Source organism: Caloenas nicobarica, chromosome 3, assembly GCF_036013445.1.
Source record: "Caloenas nicobarica isolate bCalNic1 chromosome 3, bCalNic1.hap1, whole genome shotgun sequence".
In the NCBI taxonomy this organism is placed as follows: domain Eukaryota; kingdom Metazoa; phylum Chordata; class Aves; order Columbiformes; family Columbidae; genus Caloenas; species Caloenas nicobarica.
Genome location: NC_088247.1, coordinates 100,860,632 through 100,879,501, shown reverse-complemented (window position 1 = coordinate 100,879,501; position 18,870 = coordinate 100,860,632).

Sequence of the window (18,870 nt, the reverse complement as noted above, 5' to 3'; positions counted from 1 at the left end):
TTTTCCATAAGAAGTATGTTTACTTTCTAACAGCCTCCCAAAAAGCTTCCCAGTTATGGATTTTTAAAAATAAAACAGATCCTAACATGGTACAAAATCTAGAGCACAGGTCATCTTTTCTTTTGCTCCAGTAGACAGAGAATAAAACTCCAGGTTCTCCATAAGAACTGGATTTTATTCTTGGCCCATTGGAGACTATCATCCAAATTTGTGAAGTACAGGGAATGATCCATCCTTTCTGTCTTGAAGTACTGAGAATACATACAGTTCTCAGATGTAGTTACCTGAACAGGGTTTTCCTTTTCATCCAACCTATTTTTCCCCACAACAGATGTGCTTCTTGTTTAAATCTGTAGCCATCTCTAATGAGATGTAAGACACCAGGGGCATCTCTTGCTTGTCTATGGATTGACCTTCCAGTTTAGTTCATCCAGCCACCATCTCAGAGTACCTATTTTATGCTGTGCCTCTGAAGCCTTCTCAACCCACCCGGAAACCTTAATTGCAAGACACCCCATTCACTCTGTCTGGCTCATGCACACGCATCCCAGCCAGGAAACCAAAACCTACATGAAGCCTTCCGCACAGTGCTAAAACCAAAGTCAGTACTAGAGGTCGGTCCTATTTGGTGTAGTTCTCCTTGTGGTGGCAGTTAGTAAACTGTCTCTCTTTTCCAAAAGCAGATCAGGACTGGCAGGACATGATGTGCTATTCCAGAAATATCAAGTTATGCCTCAGCTACTTTTTGCTGTCCCTCGTAATGAGCGCTTTGTGCCTTGGTCCCTACAGTGGGGTGGCAGGAGCAGAAATGAACATCTCTGCATTCAAACACTTTTCAAAATGGAGTTGTATTTTCATGTGAAATTGTGAAATGGGGCAAAAGTGAGTGAAAAGGGCAATCATCTTGATGTAGAAGAATCTGGCAGGCCTGACCATACCAATTTTCTTTGCTAGGTTAACAGGTTGCTGTCCTTAGGTTCAGCTATATAAATTTCAGCCAATCACTTTTGTAGAGAAACTGACATCCATCCTGGGATAGCATGCATATTAAGAAAAAGTATTTTACCATGCCTGTTTTACCTATCCAGCCTTAGGAAAAACAAATCTGGGCTTTACTGTTTCCTGATATAAACTGCAAACAAGCTCTACATTCAGTTCCCCATTAGGAGTGCTGTATCATTAAAAACGTGCATACATTCATAAATGTCATTAAGTCATAAAGAATTTTAAAAGCAAACCCCCAAAAGCTAGTGTTCAGAGGTGATACTCAGACACATAGATGATTCCCATGCGGCAACAACTAGTGACTTCACAGTTCCGGACACTTTGAAGGAAGCTATAATCCCCTTGTACTGAGAACTTGTTAGACACCATCTATAACAGTAGTAATTACTACTCCTACATTTATACAGTCCTAAAAATACATTCAGCCCTTTGAAGGCAAACGTGAGGCTGATGTGGCCACCATGGAAATGAGTTTGACACCCCTGATCTAGAACATTTCATCCAGTTCAGGGGGACCCATTATAAGAAAGACAATGATAAACAGAAATTAGTTTAATGGAGGGGTGACAACATGATCCGGGTACTACAGCACAGGCCCTGTGAGGAGAGGCTGAGAAGCTGGGCTAAAATCTTAGAGAAGAGACTGTTTTGAAGGACTCGATAGCAGTCCCCCATTACCTATGAAGAGGTTATCAAGAAGAGAGGGTGGTAGTTTTGACAGTGGTCCAGGATGGGAAGATGAGACAACACATGTATGTTGAAATAGATTTCAGCCTGGTAAGAAAATGGTTTTCACTATGAGGTCAGTCAAGCAGTGAAACAGGCTGCCCAGAAAGGTTGTGCAGTCTCCATCTCTGTAGTTTTGAAGATCCTACTGAGTAAAGCCCTGGGTAACTCAATTTAACCTTCTCAATGACTCTGCTGTGTGCAGATGGTCAAACTAAATGATCTTCTGATGTCCCTCCAACCTGAATTATATTATGATCCTGTGGTAGTATGACAGAGCCTTTTATATTTCAGAACTGTTTCTTTTATTCTTTGAGAAAATAATTTTTGTAAACCAAATTTCAGATAAATCTCTTTCAAGGATGAATGACACAAGAAGAAATTAATTTTGCTGAAGTAATATTGCCTGAGAATGGACTACACTTACGCACAATGGGTAGAAGTTGTTCTGGTTTTTTTGCACTACTCTTTTTTACTCAGAACACAAATCATAGACAGTTATATGCATTTGAAAACTCCTCTTAGAAAGGAAATTATTGTACTATTTTGACTCTGCCTATAACTATTTTTTCTAAGCGTGTTTTTATCTATAAGCCAAAAACATATTGAAACTTACAGAAGAAAAGCAAGTATTTTACTTTTGGTGTGTTGTACTCACATTTCATTTTAGATGAATATTTTTCGCTTAAACCAGGTAGCTCCCTTGCATTCAGAGTCCTCTTGTAGATTCACATAGAAGTTGTGCATGCATTCTATACCGGCTTATGCAAAAAAAAAAAAATAAAAGGAATTGCATTAAAAAGATGAAACCATGTACTGGTTTTGTAGCCATTTTCTTTTAATTCTGGCAAGATCATCTAATCTTTATCTGAAACATCAACCTGAGAAGCCCTAAAGCAGAGCTTTACAGGAAAATATAATACTCTGATGGAGAGAAAATGGACCCAGGAGAAGGAATGTGCAAACAAAACTGTAGGTTTTTTGAGCTTGCAGAGAACAGAGGAGCGTTCGAAAATCACGATCTGTTTTCAGTCATGGATATCTTGTAAAACTGAAGTAAAGCATGTTATCTACAAGCTTGTGAAGCTAATGATTTTCTAGTGGTCCTTTCTTCTCAACAATGGAGAGTAAACTTAAAGAAGGTAAAATAAGAAACAATGAAATGTGTTACAAGGAGAAGAATAAAGTAATTGAAATTTACCCATTCTGGTTGACAGCTTTTCTCTCTGATTATGTCCAAGAAAAATGTCTTTCTTAGGACTTTCCCTTGAATGTCACTGTAGGTATCCTTTGAGCTAAAACAGCCCAAACCCCCAAAGGTCAGTTAGAGTATAATTTGCACAAACTGCTAGGTAATGCTGTAGCTTATTTATTTAACTCTGGCTTGATGTGAACTTATTGCAAAAAGATGCTTTATTGTCACTTTTCAAATGGGAAAAAATGAGGACTGATTCACCCTTGAGTTTTGGAGTGGTCTCATGAAACTACACAGATGTCTTAAAGGTGACCTCCTGAATACTGAAGTGAGAATTTTTCCATTAGTAATGACAGACATTTGATTTGATGCCTTCTCCATATACACAACACCAGGAAGAAAAGAAGACCTCCGGGTTCCTAAAAGAGTGGTGCAGCATTCCTTTTCTATACTTTATAGCTCAGAGTGGGAGTATATCCCACAGAAACACCATCCATCATCCCCAGGTTCCTGGGGAGCTGTGCTACTCTACCATCTACTCAGAGTTGTGGTTATAAGAAACAGTGGAGGCTAAGAAATTTAAAACCTGACCCTCACCTGGCATAAATTGACAGATTCTATTGAAATCGTTGCCAGTTTCTAGCCTATGATTTATTTTTTTGATGCAGAATGTTTAAGTTTAAATGTGGCATTTGAAATTCAGTGTTCAGTTTCAGGGGCACCTACCCAGATGAAAATGTTTGTGTGAATTAGAAATAAACAACTATGCAAACTTGCATATGTTGTCATCTGTTTGCCTTTCCATCTGTACATTTTCAAATAAACTCTTTGGGATTTGAGAATTCATTACCAGCTGAGAAAAACTGACACCCTGAAGAAAGATCTATTTAATCCAAAATCCATTATCCCAAGGAATTTTCTTCTTTGCTTGCGTCTCTCCTGAAAGATTGAGTCTATGTGTCAGAATAGGTGCAAAGATTTTGTTGGTGCTGTTTAGGTGGTTTCAGTTTACAGAGGGTGTTTCTAGGGAAATAGCACCCTGTGTGCTCGCCAGCAGGATCATTTGGCTCGTCCAGCCGCAATTCATTTAGTTTATATGTACGAGACTACAGCAGGGGGAAGTAGCAGAATTTAGAGAAGCACAGGAAAGGAGAAGCCGCAGCAGAAGTGACTTGGTACCCTAAGCAACACAAACAACAACAACCGAAGAAGCGGAGCCAGGCGGGAGTTGGATAGTCCAGGATACTCTCCTGATGCTGCACATAGTGAACCGGAGTGCTCAGGCAGCAGAACCGTCCTCGTGCAACCAGGGGAAAAAAAATAAATAACAAGCACTTCTGGAAATTGCAGGGCCGAGGAGAACTCTCTTTCCCAGGGTGAGGGCTTCTGCTTACCACACCCAGCATCAAGTGTTTTGAAACCAACAATAAAGCACCGCACTACAAAAGAAGAACAGTAATAACACTAATAATGCTAAAATAAGAAGAGTTTGGCACCTTCCACTGAGAAACTATACAACATGCAACGATGCCAAGCAACCAGTCATCTTGGCCAAAGCAGTTGATGGCAAGAGCTGAGTGAATCATTTCACAGCAGAACACCTTCTGCTTACATTGGGCTCTTTTTTTGTTTGCCAGTGGGATATCCAACAGCACATCACAGATTTCTCAAACACTTTTTTCTCTTTGAATGTATTTTTGTTATTCTTTCTATATTAATCGGTTTTACTTGAAATTAGAGCTCTGTTGCTGTTAGGCTATTAGGAGACACTGTACTTTTCAATTCTGAAAGTGTGTGGCATAAACATACCCATGGTTATTAACATATTAAAAAACTAGCTGATGCAGAGATTCACTTGTATAACTTCAGAAGCCTTTTCACCCAGCTTACATGGATAGAGATTAATTTGTATTCATGTGCATTGCAAACAAGCACACAGAGAGATGTGACTAAGGCTGAACGGATTAATTGAAAATGCAAATGATTATGTCTAGAGCAGGAAAACACATACTTCATTATTTAGGTTTAATCAAATGCTTAATTTTTTTGTAGAACTGGGATCGAATTACACTTAAAACTAAGCCTATGATTCAGTATTTTATTGAATCAAGGCCCATTTCCATTAGTATTTGGGGGGGCACTTTTTGCTTTTCAGCCAACTCTACTTATTAAATTACAGTTTCTTCATGGCCATATTTTTGTTTTCTTTATTTTGGGTTCATTTTATAATGAAAGGCCATAAAAAAAAATTCGTCTTTAGAAAAGTCCAAACCCAGCAGCTCTCAGGAGCTGTTGATTTATGGTGTCCTGCCTTCATGATCTTGCAATGAGCATTTGTTCTGATGATGTGATGTTTGTGATTTCATATCCTGCTGTGGAGCTTCAGTGTGAGAAGGCGTATTTTGGAACTAAGATGAACTGGAATGTTGCCTCACCTACTCATGCAGTTTCAGGTCCAATGAATTGATTTAATCTCTTGCTCTTAATAAAAAACAGTTGTTATTTTTCTTACTCTCCACTGGATTCCTAGACCACATCTACAGTGGTGTCAAGAAAACAAATATGAAAATCTGTGTTTAAGTGTAACTTTAAGTTCTTTGTGGCCAAACTGGCTTTCAACAATGTTTAACTCTCAGAATATGAAATAATTCTAATATCTAGTCATATCTATTTATCCTTGAATTCCTCCAAGCATTGTTTTAACTATCGATGACCACGACAGCTATCTGATCAGAATTTCCCTCATGACTGTTGGCTCTCAAGCTGTCGCTGTGCTCCTCTGAGAAGAGTTGACCTCTGCCTTATCTGTACCCTTCCATTTCATAGTTGAAGAGCACAATAAGATATTCAATCAGCCTTTTCCTAATAAGACTGAATGAATGCTGTTCTCAGCCTCATCTCATATATCATGTGTTCCAGACCCCTGGTCATCTTGATGGCTCTCCCCTTGACTTACTACAGTACATCCCTGTCTTTTGGTAGAGATAGCAACAAAGAACACATTTCACACTGTCAGTGAAAAGTAGAGAATATAAACAAAACAAATTGGGCAATTTGCAGCACTTGGTAGGTTTAATTGAAGAGTACCGGCTCTGGAAGCCTCTTGTGTCAATTATCCACCCCTCTACCCATCACAATTTATTTGCTTAAAATAATACAGTTGTAAACCAGCCTCCTCTTTGCTCACCACCATTAAAACAAACCAGGCAACAAGGAATAAAACTAATAGATGGCAGTGCCGTGTGGAGCCCTTCTTGAGTAGATCATTCAAGAATGGTCAGCCTCTGATCTTAGATGAACTCAGAGTGAAAAGTAACCCTTCTCCTGTCTCTGTATTTGCCTTGTTCTACACCTGTACATGTACTACTATCGATCACTACCTGATGCCTGACACTGTCTGGTTTCAGGAATGTGTCACCAAACAAATAATGTTGCCGGAGATACAAGTCAGCAAACGAGGACCTGGGTCTGGTGACGAGGCAGACTGAAACCCCTTCACACAGGTGAATACAGCTGGATGTGAATCTGAGCAAACAAGGGGAGAGCACCCCACAGGGTCAAGAACTGCAGAAAGTACATCTGAAGGGCATCAAACAATGGGCGAAAAGCTTCTGGAGACAGTTTTTGCTGTCAGTTCAGAGTTTTTCTGGGTCACATCGCTTGTGGAGACACTAGTGTGGACTGTAGTACAATTCCTTACACTTGCAGTGGAATATAACTCACTTACTAGAGGTCCTCTTGCATCAGATGTTACCTTTTCCACATCTGTCTTACCATCTTTGGTGTGTTTAGAATGGTAATAATAGAAATTTTCCAGGTGCAGCATCTGGCACTGCCATGGGATGAAGATGCTGTTCTGAACACCATCATGCTTAAAGACATCCTGATGGAAACAGCTGTGAAATAAGGTGCTATGCAGTGAGAATGAGAAAAATCTAACAAAATACCTACACCTCGATACATTCTGAGGCCAGAAATTAATTCAGAATTCGGCAGTGTCAACCATCCAGTAGCTGATAACTCCCCACTCTGGGATCTGCCAGTCATTCACCTCTGGATCTGTATTTTACACTCCAAGTATTACACTTTGCCTTCTCTTCATCCACACTTTCCCCAAAAATACACTTGGCTGCATTTGCCCATCAAAACTTTGGCTTTCATCACTTACTGAATGACATTTGGACTAGAGGAGAAAGCAACAATTGATCAAAAATGGTAAGTGGTGGAATAAGTTTGCAGCAAATCCATGCATTATTTGCAGTGTGGTTCCTTTCCTTTATTTACAGGCATGACCAGCGCTACTATAGAGATTGCAGAGGCAGCTGCCTACAGCAGGGGCTGGCAAAAGGCAGCAAGTGTACCCATTAGTGATTTGTGCCCATAGCACAAAATTGTATATACATTTTGTTGTTCTTTTAGGCCTCTGTTCTGGGTGTAGAAGCCTCTGGCAGAAAGCAGAGTTATGTCTGTAGACCACAGAGAGTAGCTGGAGTTCACACCCTGTGCTTCTCTCCCAGCTCCTTCTTCTCTGCACTTTGCAGTGGGGACAGCAATGTTTGGCAAAGGGTAGGCACCCCTGTGGAGAAAAGCTTGTGTCATCTTGACCAGTGCAGAATCACAAAAGAACCTGTCAAGGACACATATTGCACTCTGTCATGGCTCAGCCTGAATGGATATAGTGGGTAACCTGAGAGGGTTTTCTCTTAACAACCTCTATCGTTTCCTTATCATCCTGAAATATACTCACTGTTTGCTCTTGAGCTACCTGCATAGAAAGTAGCCAGAAATCTCCCTTGCTTTTAAACAGTCACAGGTTTTATCTCTCAGATTTTTTAACCATATTCTCTATTGTTGAAATAATTAGCATATGTAGGAATGTGTTGGTACAGAATCTGGAGCAGAAACTACAACTAGATATCAAAAAGCCATATTGCACCAATAGGTCCTGCAATAGGAGCTGCTGGTGCCTGCAAAGGCAAAAAGGAAAAAAGCAGCATGCGATGTGCTCCATTAATTGCAGAACTGTACATTCATATTCAACTTGATGTTAAGCTTAAAAACAATTGTTGGTGTACCTTATTATTTAAATTCTATGTAAGCAATGTGAGCTAAATTCAATGATGGAGACTTGGCACCAAATAAAGTTTACTAGTAAATAAAGCGTTAATAAGCTGTAAATATCAGATTGTTTTTATAGCATTTTGCAAACATTTTAGGAATAATCACAGCTCACAACCTAGCAGCTTATAGGAGGGCAACTACAAACAAGAAGTTGCAATAACCTTTGCTATGTATTTTTTTTATCACTTAATCAGGTTATACAGGTCTTTTCTACTACTGTCTCTAGAATATTTCTTATAAATGTTTTTTAGGCCAGTTTTTAAAGATGTAGATTTAACATACGTGAATATTGTGGTAAAGAAGTATTTTTAAAATATTTCTAAACACCTCTGAATCTAAGGCACATATTTAGCAGTATCTATTGCACTTGGTTATCTTGTTGGATGAGTTAAACACTACTTTGTTTTATTCTTGTGTACAGTATAATAAAATAGAATAATAACAACAGAACAGTTACATCTTTCTGTCCTCCTTGTTCAACTATTCCATCATTGCTCTTTTCTCCTTATACCCTTCTATCACTTCAAAAGTCATGTTAAGACTTTGTTTGCTCCAGCACAGAACTGATAAGAAAAGCAAATGTTTACATTGTAATTGGATGCTGGGAAAGCAGAACTGCAGAAAGCACCAGGAAGATAATGGCATCCTTTCTCTGAGGAAGTCTTACCTTATCATCGGAGAAATGCCTTTGATTTCAAGGGAAGAAGAAACTACTGATTTGGTTTATATTAGATAGGACATAGTACTTTTAAATAGAGCTACCAATAGAGAAGATTTTTGTTATAGCTTGAGCTTGTAGTTTGAAACACTGCCTAGTTTTTAATTTGTCATGAAACACAATGAAATTGCAATTAATACTCTCTTTCTATGAGCCACAAGGTCAGTTTGACACTGTGAACAGTTAAATCATCCTTGGCAAGAGCCTTATTCTGGCATAAATTCTATAATGAGAAATCCAGGTTACTCGCATAATTTGAAATGTGAGTGCCCAGCACTTAATCCAGTACCATTTGGTTTTGCACTGAATAGTAATGCCTTTAATACAGTCATTAGGGATGCCTATGAGTTTAATTGGTTTGACATTAAGTATTTTCCTTTTAATTGCACCTCTTGATATTTTTTGTTTTGTTTTGTTTTGTTTTTTCAATAAATAAGCAATTGCAAAGTCTTCCCAGCTCTGCTTCTTCAGCTTCTTAAGCTCTTCTGTCACATGGGTAGAAGGGACTCAGTTCAACTGGCTTTGCACACCAACCAGTAAAAATGCATGAGCTAAAGGCCTTAAACCACACTTCATTGAAGAAAACAGAAACACAAGATCTGGCCCTCTCCCCTGTAACGGTCCTTGGATTTTCAGTGATTGCCTAATTTAAGTCTTCAACACTAAGATCATCCTCTGATACTCTGACTTAATAAAACCTTCCTCTGAGAACTGGATTAGAAGTGCCACACGGGACAGCTTATGAAGTAAAACGCTACTGACTATGAGTGAGAGTATTACTATCTGATGTTATGCTGTTTGGGCCACTTTCTCATCTATGATTTGTGCTGGTCTCTTCCTACACCTGCAGCGCTGAGTCGTCATTCTTGTAGTGCGAGGGAAAGTGAGATTCTCTACCACCTCTGGAGCATCCTTAAAGACACAAGCATCCTGGAGTCAGTCCTGGTCCACCCAGTGTGTCAGGAAAAAGGTTTTGCTGGGCTAAAACTAGCCTTGTTTCAGTGTACACTTGCCCCAAGCAACAGCTACAGCCACAACACAACATGGTGCTCCATTTTCTCTGTCCCTTTTGCCCACCTGTCGCACGGGAGAGGTGATGCAGCTCTGCAGAAGCTGTGTCGCCCCCTGCGCGGCAAGAGATGGCACAGGGAAAGGAAGGGCCAGATGTTTCCCTTTATAACTCCACAGCTTTATGTGGTCTAGTTGCATTGCCATATGAGCATTAAACATTAAGCTGTGTGGCTGGTATACTTAAAGCATTTAGTCCGATTAAAAAATAAGCACCTCCAAAGTCTTTGTAGCTGTATTAGTCTCTTCATAAAATGTTGACATGCTTTAAAGCTTTGTCAAAGATATGAGGAAAGGACCAGAAGGCTTTATGTCCACAAAGCAAGTTCAACTTAGCTGTTATCCATGTCACACACATGTAATATCTTGAAATAGTTTGTGCTGCTTCTTCATTCTGTATTTCAAAACAATGCTGTGCATGTTGTTTGGCTTAAGGAATAAAATAATTAAGTGCATTTATATACTAATAAAGGGCCAGAAAACAATGCCTCCTATTTTTAATTTGACTCTAACATAACAACCATGATTCTTTTGCATTCCCATGAACCATCAGCATCTAGCCAATGAATTCATTCCTTAGTAATATGCTTTTAAATATATGCCCAAAAGTGTTTGCAAAGTGAAAGTAACTGCTGTCTGGGTCAATCCTTCAGTGTTAAAATGTTTCCCAAGGGTATTGTCTGTTCAGATTATACCATCCTTCCAAAGTCAGTGACTCTATGAATATGAGTGTCTAATCCATCAATGCCCTGCTTGAGTTAATTTTTACTATTGTCATTAAAACCAGAAATGATATTGTGTCAACTGTAGGGCCCTCTGAATAGGCTAGGTGTTATAGGGTGCAAGAGAAATGATGAAGTAAAATGCAGATGGAGTACAGAGAAAGCAGCTTACCAGTGCTCTTGCACCCCAACGGACCCCACCATCTGTCATACTTATGACTGTCACAGCCGTGAGTTTTTAGACAGTTCATCTCCCAGACAATTCATCTGGTAAATAACCAGTCTGATGTGCATGCTCAGGCCGAATTCAGCAAAAATGGATATGAATAGAAACAGCAACGACATTTTTTGGAAAGTTGAAAATTACATCTGTGGGTTTTTTCAGTGGAGGTTTTCCATTTTTCATCTATCTGGAAGTTGGTGAAGGTGTCCTCGCCCCAGCACATGCCATGAGCTGGTCTTGTCGAGGCTTATTGCAGCTGTTTCACTGCTGCCACTTGCAGCTCCAGGGTAACGGTGTGACACGGATCTGCCTCTTCTCCTTACCTGCCCTTCAATCCAATGCAGCAAATGCCATCTACTAGGATTTGGAGGTGGGGGGAAACAGCTGGAGCAGGACCCAAAAACCAGCAGAAGATTATTTTACCCAAGACCATTGTGATTTCAGAGGGAGCTATTCTTTTTTGCTCGCATAGTCCTTAACAAGCTGCAATATAAACCTATGGGACAGGCAATATGGTTTTCAAAGTGACCATGCCATACATCAAATGATCTTGATGAGACACGTGTTCTCAGGATAGATCGTCCAAAAGTGCTGGAAGCATGTAAAAGGTCTGTACATATGTTTTATGGACCCTGAGCACACATACAACTAAATGTAAAGAGATGGTGTCAGTGAGTTATTGACCTCCATGGAGTAGCTAGGGGCAATCACACAGCAAAAGCAGATGTTCCATGTGTGCAAGTACAGAGGTTGGACTATGACACATCTCAAATTCTCCGATTTTTTGGGGCGTTCTTTTTTACTGCTCCTGCAACAAAATCTTACAGAAAGTTTTCTGCTGAACATTTAAAGAAATGTCCTTTGGTTTTCCACTTCCTGTTGTTAATAAAATTTTTAAGCTAAAAAGCTTTTAATTTTCAAAACTCTTCCTGCTCATGAATGTGAGTGTGTGTAGCAAAGCTGAAAGACTGTGTTAGGACAGTGAATCTTATGAAGGTCCCCTATTAAATATGTCTGCTAATGTTATCATTAATTTGTGACTAAATAAGTTCTTCTGCTCAAAATATCTGACTCTGAATCAAGCAGTAAATTTAAAATATGGGGAAGTTTAAATTATAAATGGATGATGTCTGAGGTCTCAGCATCTTGCCCCTATGGATGTTAGTAACCCCTGTAACAACAAAGATTAAAATATAAGATTTTCTCGAAAAACAACTTTAGAAGTTTTGCTTGACACAAGAAATCTCTGTACCTCCTTCAGTGAAGATCAAGTTTTTCTCACAATTCCCTTCATGGTCACATCACAATAGAAAAAAAATCAGTGGAAGAGGTCACCTATAGGTAATACAGCCACACAGAAAAGTGCAGCAGGTGCTAAAGAGCTGTGGGATCAGCAGGTTATTCACATTCTTCTGTGGATATCAGTACAGACCAGGAGGTCTTTAAAATACACTCACTTGTATAATGAAAGCGCAATGTCTTGAGACATTTCCCGGTAGACAATGGTAAACGGAGTTTACAGTTCCAGTCCCATCCTGCCCAGCTGCCCAGCTGGGGTGGTGGGATCGCCCTGGCTGCAAGACCCTGCCCCATGGGAAGTGCCCTTGGTCCCTGTGCCCTGGCCTCAGAGAGACACTGGCCCACACTGTGCCCTGAGAGTTTTAATCATACATGATGCTTTTGGTAATCCAAACCCATCCAAACCAGAGTGTATCCAACCTTTCAGGGACTGCACATGCAGAGCGATTTGCCTGTGCCTCCTCTATTCCCATCCCTAGTGAGTTCCCCCAGCTCTCAGTCGGCTGCTCACTCTGAAATGTCCATGTGGAAAGTGTATGGAAAAGGCAATACCAAAAGTACGTGTATTAATATAACCCATCACATATCATGATTTCACAGGTGGAAGTCAGCATTACTCAATCAAGTAGCTTCAGGCAGTTTTCAAGCTGTAGGTGCTTTTCAACCATTTAGGGAAAAATTGCTGTCAAACAGCAGGAGGTAAGTTCGGGTTTACTAAGTGGTGCAATATGTGGTCCTCATTGGAGGATCTCACAGCACGACAGCAAAAATATGAACATGTTTTAAGTATGATCATATAATTGATGCTACATGTATATTATGTATGACAGCAGTAGTGTATAACACTACTTAAGATCCATACTAAGGTGGAGTTCGAAGTCATCTCAAAGCATTTGAAGGTCATAAACACGATGCAGGTAGACAAATTACCTAGGATAGTGTAATACGCTTATAACACAGAGAACTAGGATGCAATGGAACAAAGTAAAATTCAGGCTGCATATCAGGAAAATTTTCCTAACAGCGAAGTCTATTAGCCTGTGGAATAGCCTCCCAGGGGAAGTGGTGGAAGCCCCACAGCCTGAGTCATTTAAAGCTAGACTAGAAAACATTCGAGAATAATCCTGAATTGGCAGAGAATAATCCTACATTGGCAGGGAGATGGAAAAGATGACCTAATAGGTCTTTTCCATCGCTAACTTCTATGATTCAACCAAGGTATGTTGCTGTGTGTTATGGCATGCCCAGCCCATTAACTCCAAGTTCCACTTCAAAGTGGAAATCTTGAAATTTTACTTTGGCTGCAACTAACTTTGCCATTTCAGCAGACAGTGAGAGCTTTGTGTTCCTAAAGTATTTGTTCATTTTTAAGTCCTGCATAGAGAATGAGAATATTAACATTAAATTTAGAACAAACTGTGGTTTCTTTTAAATGAGAAGGATCTTTTCTGTTTCTTTTGATTTTTTTTTCTCTTTTCCAACATGTCAGTATAAGAGGCAGCCCTCTGACCAGGTTCCTGTTCTATCTATGTATTTCCACATTTGTTCCCATTTTTATCATGTTTGATTATCTGATGCATATAGCGCTGCAAGGAGGAGCACTTAGTTCACAAACAGGCCTGAATCTTGGAAATGGATGACCACTTATAGGCATATGAGTCCACATATAACATTACTGTTCCCAAATCTCTGCCAGTTAAACACATTTACTCAATGGACCAGACTCTCAACTTGGTGTGAATCACTACAGGTCTACTCACTGAGGAGCTGACTGGCATGTTTTTATTGTAATAGTGTGACTTTCAACGTGCTGCTGGTAAAATATGCTGGAACAGATCCTCTAACTGGCCAGGTTTACCTTGCATTGCTCGTGCAGCACAACGTGAATGTGATCTGCCTGGAAATGGCTTGTAGAACGTTGCCTCCTGCCAGGAAAGCTCTGCACTTCCAGAAAACTGGCAGAAGCATCACAGCTGCTTCCCAAGCCCTCTGCAGAGTCGGTGAAGGCCAGGGCCAGGGCTGGCACCAGCGAGCAGAGCTCCTCCCCAGTAACACTCATCCACTGGCGCAGCTCACTGCTGTGGAGCAGTGGGGCGTGGAAAGGGCAGAGGACCAAGTCCGTGAAGTCTTCTTGTTGAAGGTACTTTGATATTGTGAGAAATAACCCCGTTAACATCTGTTCCTAAGGAGATAGATTCAATGTCCAATCCTGATTTCACCTATCTCTCACTATTGGAAGGTGACAGGAGAAATCCAGTGCCCCACAGACCTGATTGTATCAAGGTCCTCAGCTTGGCAAAGAAAGGAGAATAAGTTCTGACACTGATGCTTTGTGCTGTCCTCATTTGACTCAATGTAGGGCACTTATTTTGGCTGATGAGGCCAGCTTACCATGGGAAACACTTATCTAAGTGTTGTGGGTATTACTAAAAATTCTTGATGTCAAAAATGGACAGCTTCCTAGCTCAAATCAGAGTCACCTCAAAAGGGTGTCTGCAAGGCTGCATTATCTCTGCCAAATCCACGGGCTGCCTGAGTATGAGGACGCTTCGTAGTTATTTACAAGGCTGAATATGTCGTGCTGGAGGAATGAATACCCTGATACTTCTCTAAGCATCCAGATCTTCATTTCAGTCTTCTCAACCCATATGCTAAACAAGTGACATCTGTCTCTTCTTGTCTTTAAAACACACATTTCTCTCCATCCTTCTCCAAGGAGGTCCTTAATTTTGGAATAGCTTTACTGAAATCACAGCACTTAAAGATCAAAAAAATATTGCTTCTGATATTGCATGAGAGAAAAATGAATAAAAGAGAGACTAGAATGAAAGGAAATCACTTTTCTTCCAAGAAAAATATGTGCCAGTTCAGAGATGTGCAAATTACTGCATGATCTTCCTCATTTTCTGGGTAGCACCATAAACATTACATCTGGCTCCCAGTTCCTTCACCAGGTATTTCAATGGCCGGTAAGGGTGGGATTTTTTTCAACCTCTTCTAGTTCTGGCAGTGACTTCAGTGGGAGAGGCGTTATTCCAGCACTGAGACCATTTGAAAAATCTGATATATCTAATATACATTAGATATTCAGGATATTATTTGCTACATTCAACATCAGTTATAAATGGATCAAATTTAAGTCCAAAATAGGAAATAGTAATCTGGAACACCGCTTGCTTTCGAAGCAAACTTCAGTGCCAGGCCTTGCCTCAGCTCCAACTTCCAGGTCAGGAGTGGTAACACAAGAGCATTTAGGTCTCTGTACTACAGAATAAAAGCTTCTCTGTGTGTCTCACTTTTACTGTTTAACCTCTTGATGCTGGAAACGATCACTTGTTAATGTTAGAGTGATAACTTGCACCTTTTGCATGCAAAGAAATGTAACAACACTAGTGTTTAGACTGTAAAGCATTTCTATGTATCAACGATGTGAGAGAACTGCTTGAATTAATGCAATAATATGTACTTTTGAAGTCTGGAAGTGGAAATTCTACATAGGGCTGGCATCTTTCCTAAACTGTGATTAGTTGCAGGTACAGTGTTATGGCACCAAATTGGACTCTTATCAAGCAAGAGGGTAACACTGATTACTCATAAATAACATTAGAAAAAAGCAAAATCAGAACAAGTGCTATGCATTCCTCCTGTCAAGCTATCTCTGAAAAATTTTCATTGTGCACAGCATTGTTATTTGACAAGAGAACTGAAGGAAGAGCGTAGCATCTCTTCGTTTTTAATTGCAATTTTTACTGGTAATTAAAAACTGTGAAGGGTGGTTTCCATGATACTAATTTATGATAGCAAGCCTTTATTAACACAAATATTTAATTGTTCAATGAAGACATTAAAAAAAAAAAGTCATTTTGGCAGACATTCAATGTTTTGGGGATCTATTTTATAAGATATTTTACTGATGAAAATGTGTCTTAAAGCCTTAGAAATATGTTTGGCTTTGGTCTTTGGCAGCAGAAAAGCAAGACTCTGAAAGCCAGAAATGTCCCCAGAGCATGCATCTATATTCCTGCTGTAGGTCTTTAGAGTTCTCCTTTTACAGACAATTGGAAAAATGTTTCAGTGGCTGTTTTCTGATACATTTTGATTTGTATATGAGCAAATCTTAGGTTTCCACTGTCAGACATTCCCACATTTTATCACATTTTTCTTAAACAATTTTCAAGAAATTGCTTTAACTCTTCACATTGACAAGAGTAAATATTGACATGATAAAAGTTTAACACTGATTTCATAGATATCACCATCTATTAACTTTCTGGGGACTTTTGTGATGACTAATGAAAAAACAAGGGGATAATCATTTATACTCAAAGTACATTTTACTTTGAAGTAAAGTTCATGGAAGGCATCTTGTACAGTTGCAGAGGATATTTGGAGGTATGTATACACATTAAACTTTCTTGAAACTTCCTATATCTGAATATGTCTTAAAATAAGGACACATTAGATAGCATCCTGATTAAGCATGTTATGAGTAGAGCTTAGCACTTTCATAAAAGTTTAATTTAATACAGTGCCAACAATGAATGACAAAAGATTTATTTTCTACAGTGAATTTGTGTTAGAAATTTTCTTCTATGGTAGAGTTTTCCAGCACTTACTTAGGAGAATAGCTTTCTGTACTTTTGATAAAAGCTTGTCTGAAAGTTGATGTGCAATTACTGTAGTATAAAAATCAAGAAAGGGAGCTAGCACTCAGGGGTCATCAAAGCAAATGCAGGAAAGACAATGCGTCAAAGGTTGGGAGAGTTCATCCTGATTTTAACTCCGTATTGATGTAGTGATTTGGATTCCCCATTGCCCATACCAAGATTTGGTAGACAGGCTCACAAACAGCAGGTGTATCAGTTCCCAGTCTAGTAAGACCTGCTATATTTTGCTGAGGAAGCCCTACACCTGTAGTGTAACTAGTCCTTTTGTTTGCTTATTAGTTTAATTGTTAAATTTTGTGGCATAAACAGCCTCCTACCATGACATTAAGGTTTCTGACATCTAATTGCCTGATATATTTAGGCACTGTTATTCAAAATTCTGCTTTAAAACATTATTTTCATATTTTTTTCCTTTTTTTCTGTTTGGATTTCTGATTTCTGATCTCTGACTTCTGCTCTTTTGAAGACAGTAGTACTGAGGAAATTTCTGCAAGACAACATTTCCAATCTCTTTTCCACACACAATCACTCAGAGCCCTAAAGCTTGTTCCATAACAGGAAAGGAGCTTAGTGACATCTCTTTAATTATCATCAAACAATATTCTAACTAGCAAGGCATGTGCTGACTCTTAGCACTCTGTTTCCATGTTACACCCTTTCCTCTCACAGTTCTGTTTGTTTCCTGGACAATGTATTCTCTGTAGCAGTGTCTTTTCATGTGTTTTGAAAGCACCTATGCCACTTTTTTCATTCCTGCAATGTAAAGAATTAATACTTCTGTTTTTTTCAGAAGTAAGTAAAAAGAAGACCATTGGGAAGACAGGGAGGTGGAAGGCTATTGCTGTGTGCTGGAGTGCCTTGCAGCCTGTAACAGATGTTCTTGCAGCAGCTGACAAGAAACTAAGAGCTAAACAAAGAGGTATTTAACTGCACAATACATGTGCTTGGACAACAGGGCTTTAAGCTTCACGTCTCCAGATACTTGTATGCATTTAAGCAAAACATTCCAAAACATGCATTACATATAATTTGAACGGCAGGCAGAATGATATACAACCCCAGGCTCCCTTTTTCTAAAAGCTGAAGTAAATATTAATACTCAGGTGTTCATGCCAACAGTGCAGAGGTGAGAAATAGCAGGTGTCTGGATAGGCTACCCAGTACAATAAAGCCTATTCTGAGCAGGAAAAAATATGCCCCTTGGAAAATACTAACTGTGCTAAAATCTGCTCAGCCAGATTGCTATTTTTTGTTATAGTGGCTCACGCAGAATATTAAGATTTTCGTTCTATTCTGATGGTAGCTTGGGACAGGAGAGTTTGAGCAGCATTCAAGTCAACAGAATCTGTCCCTTGCCTTTTTCAAATAGAGTGCAAAAGTCTTCATGGAGACCTCCCTGTACAATGGAAGAGTATGAAATTACACCTCAACCCCAAAGCAGACAGTGCCTGGGACCCATGATGTCTGTTTTAGTAGGTGTGTACACCAAATCTCACCCAAAGGTACTTAGCTCCTTGATGACATAGTTAGTCTGGCCTTTCAGAGTTGATATTTATCGGGTATTGGACCTCCTTGGTGACATAGTTAGTCTGGCCTTTCAGAATTGACATTTATCGGGTATTGGATCTCCTTGGCTCAGAAAAGGTTCTTTTATGTAAACACTGTAGTGATTCTGAACTGGGTCACTTATTTTTATGACAAGCTGAAAAGGTGAGGAGACTATATCTAGCAATCGCAAGAAATGTTGCTTAACGCTATTCTGTGGTGTTAAGCATTTTGTTAAGACAGTTTCTGTTTTATTTAGTCACAGAGCAGAACCGAGGGTGAAAATGAAGGAGCAGAGTTGTGTGCCAAAAAAAATTTTAATATTCGTCAAACATATATGATCTGAAAAATGTCATCATCATCTGTGGCATTAAGTGCTTGTGGGAGATTGCAAATCTTCAGGCAAGTGCTAAACGCTGTTTTCTGTTTTTCTCTAAGTCACTTATAAGAATTCTCTGAAGTGTGGGAAACATAAATCTCATTTACGTATGGTAGGAAAATTTGGATTGGCTTATGTTTCATGGAACCACAGAATCACTGGGACTGGAAGGAACCTCCAAGTTCTTCTAATGCACCCCCAG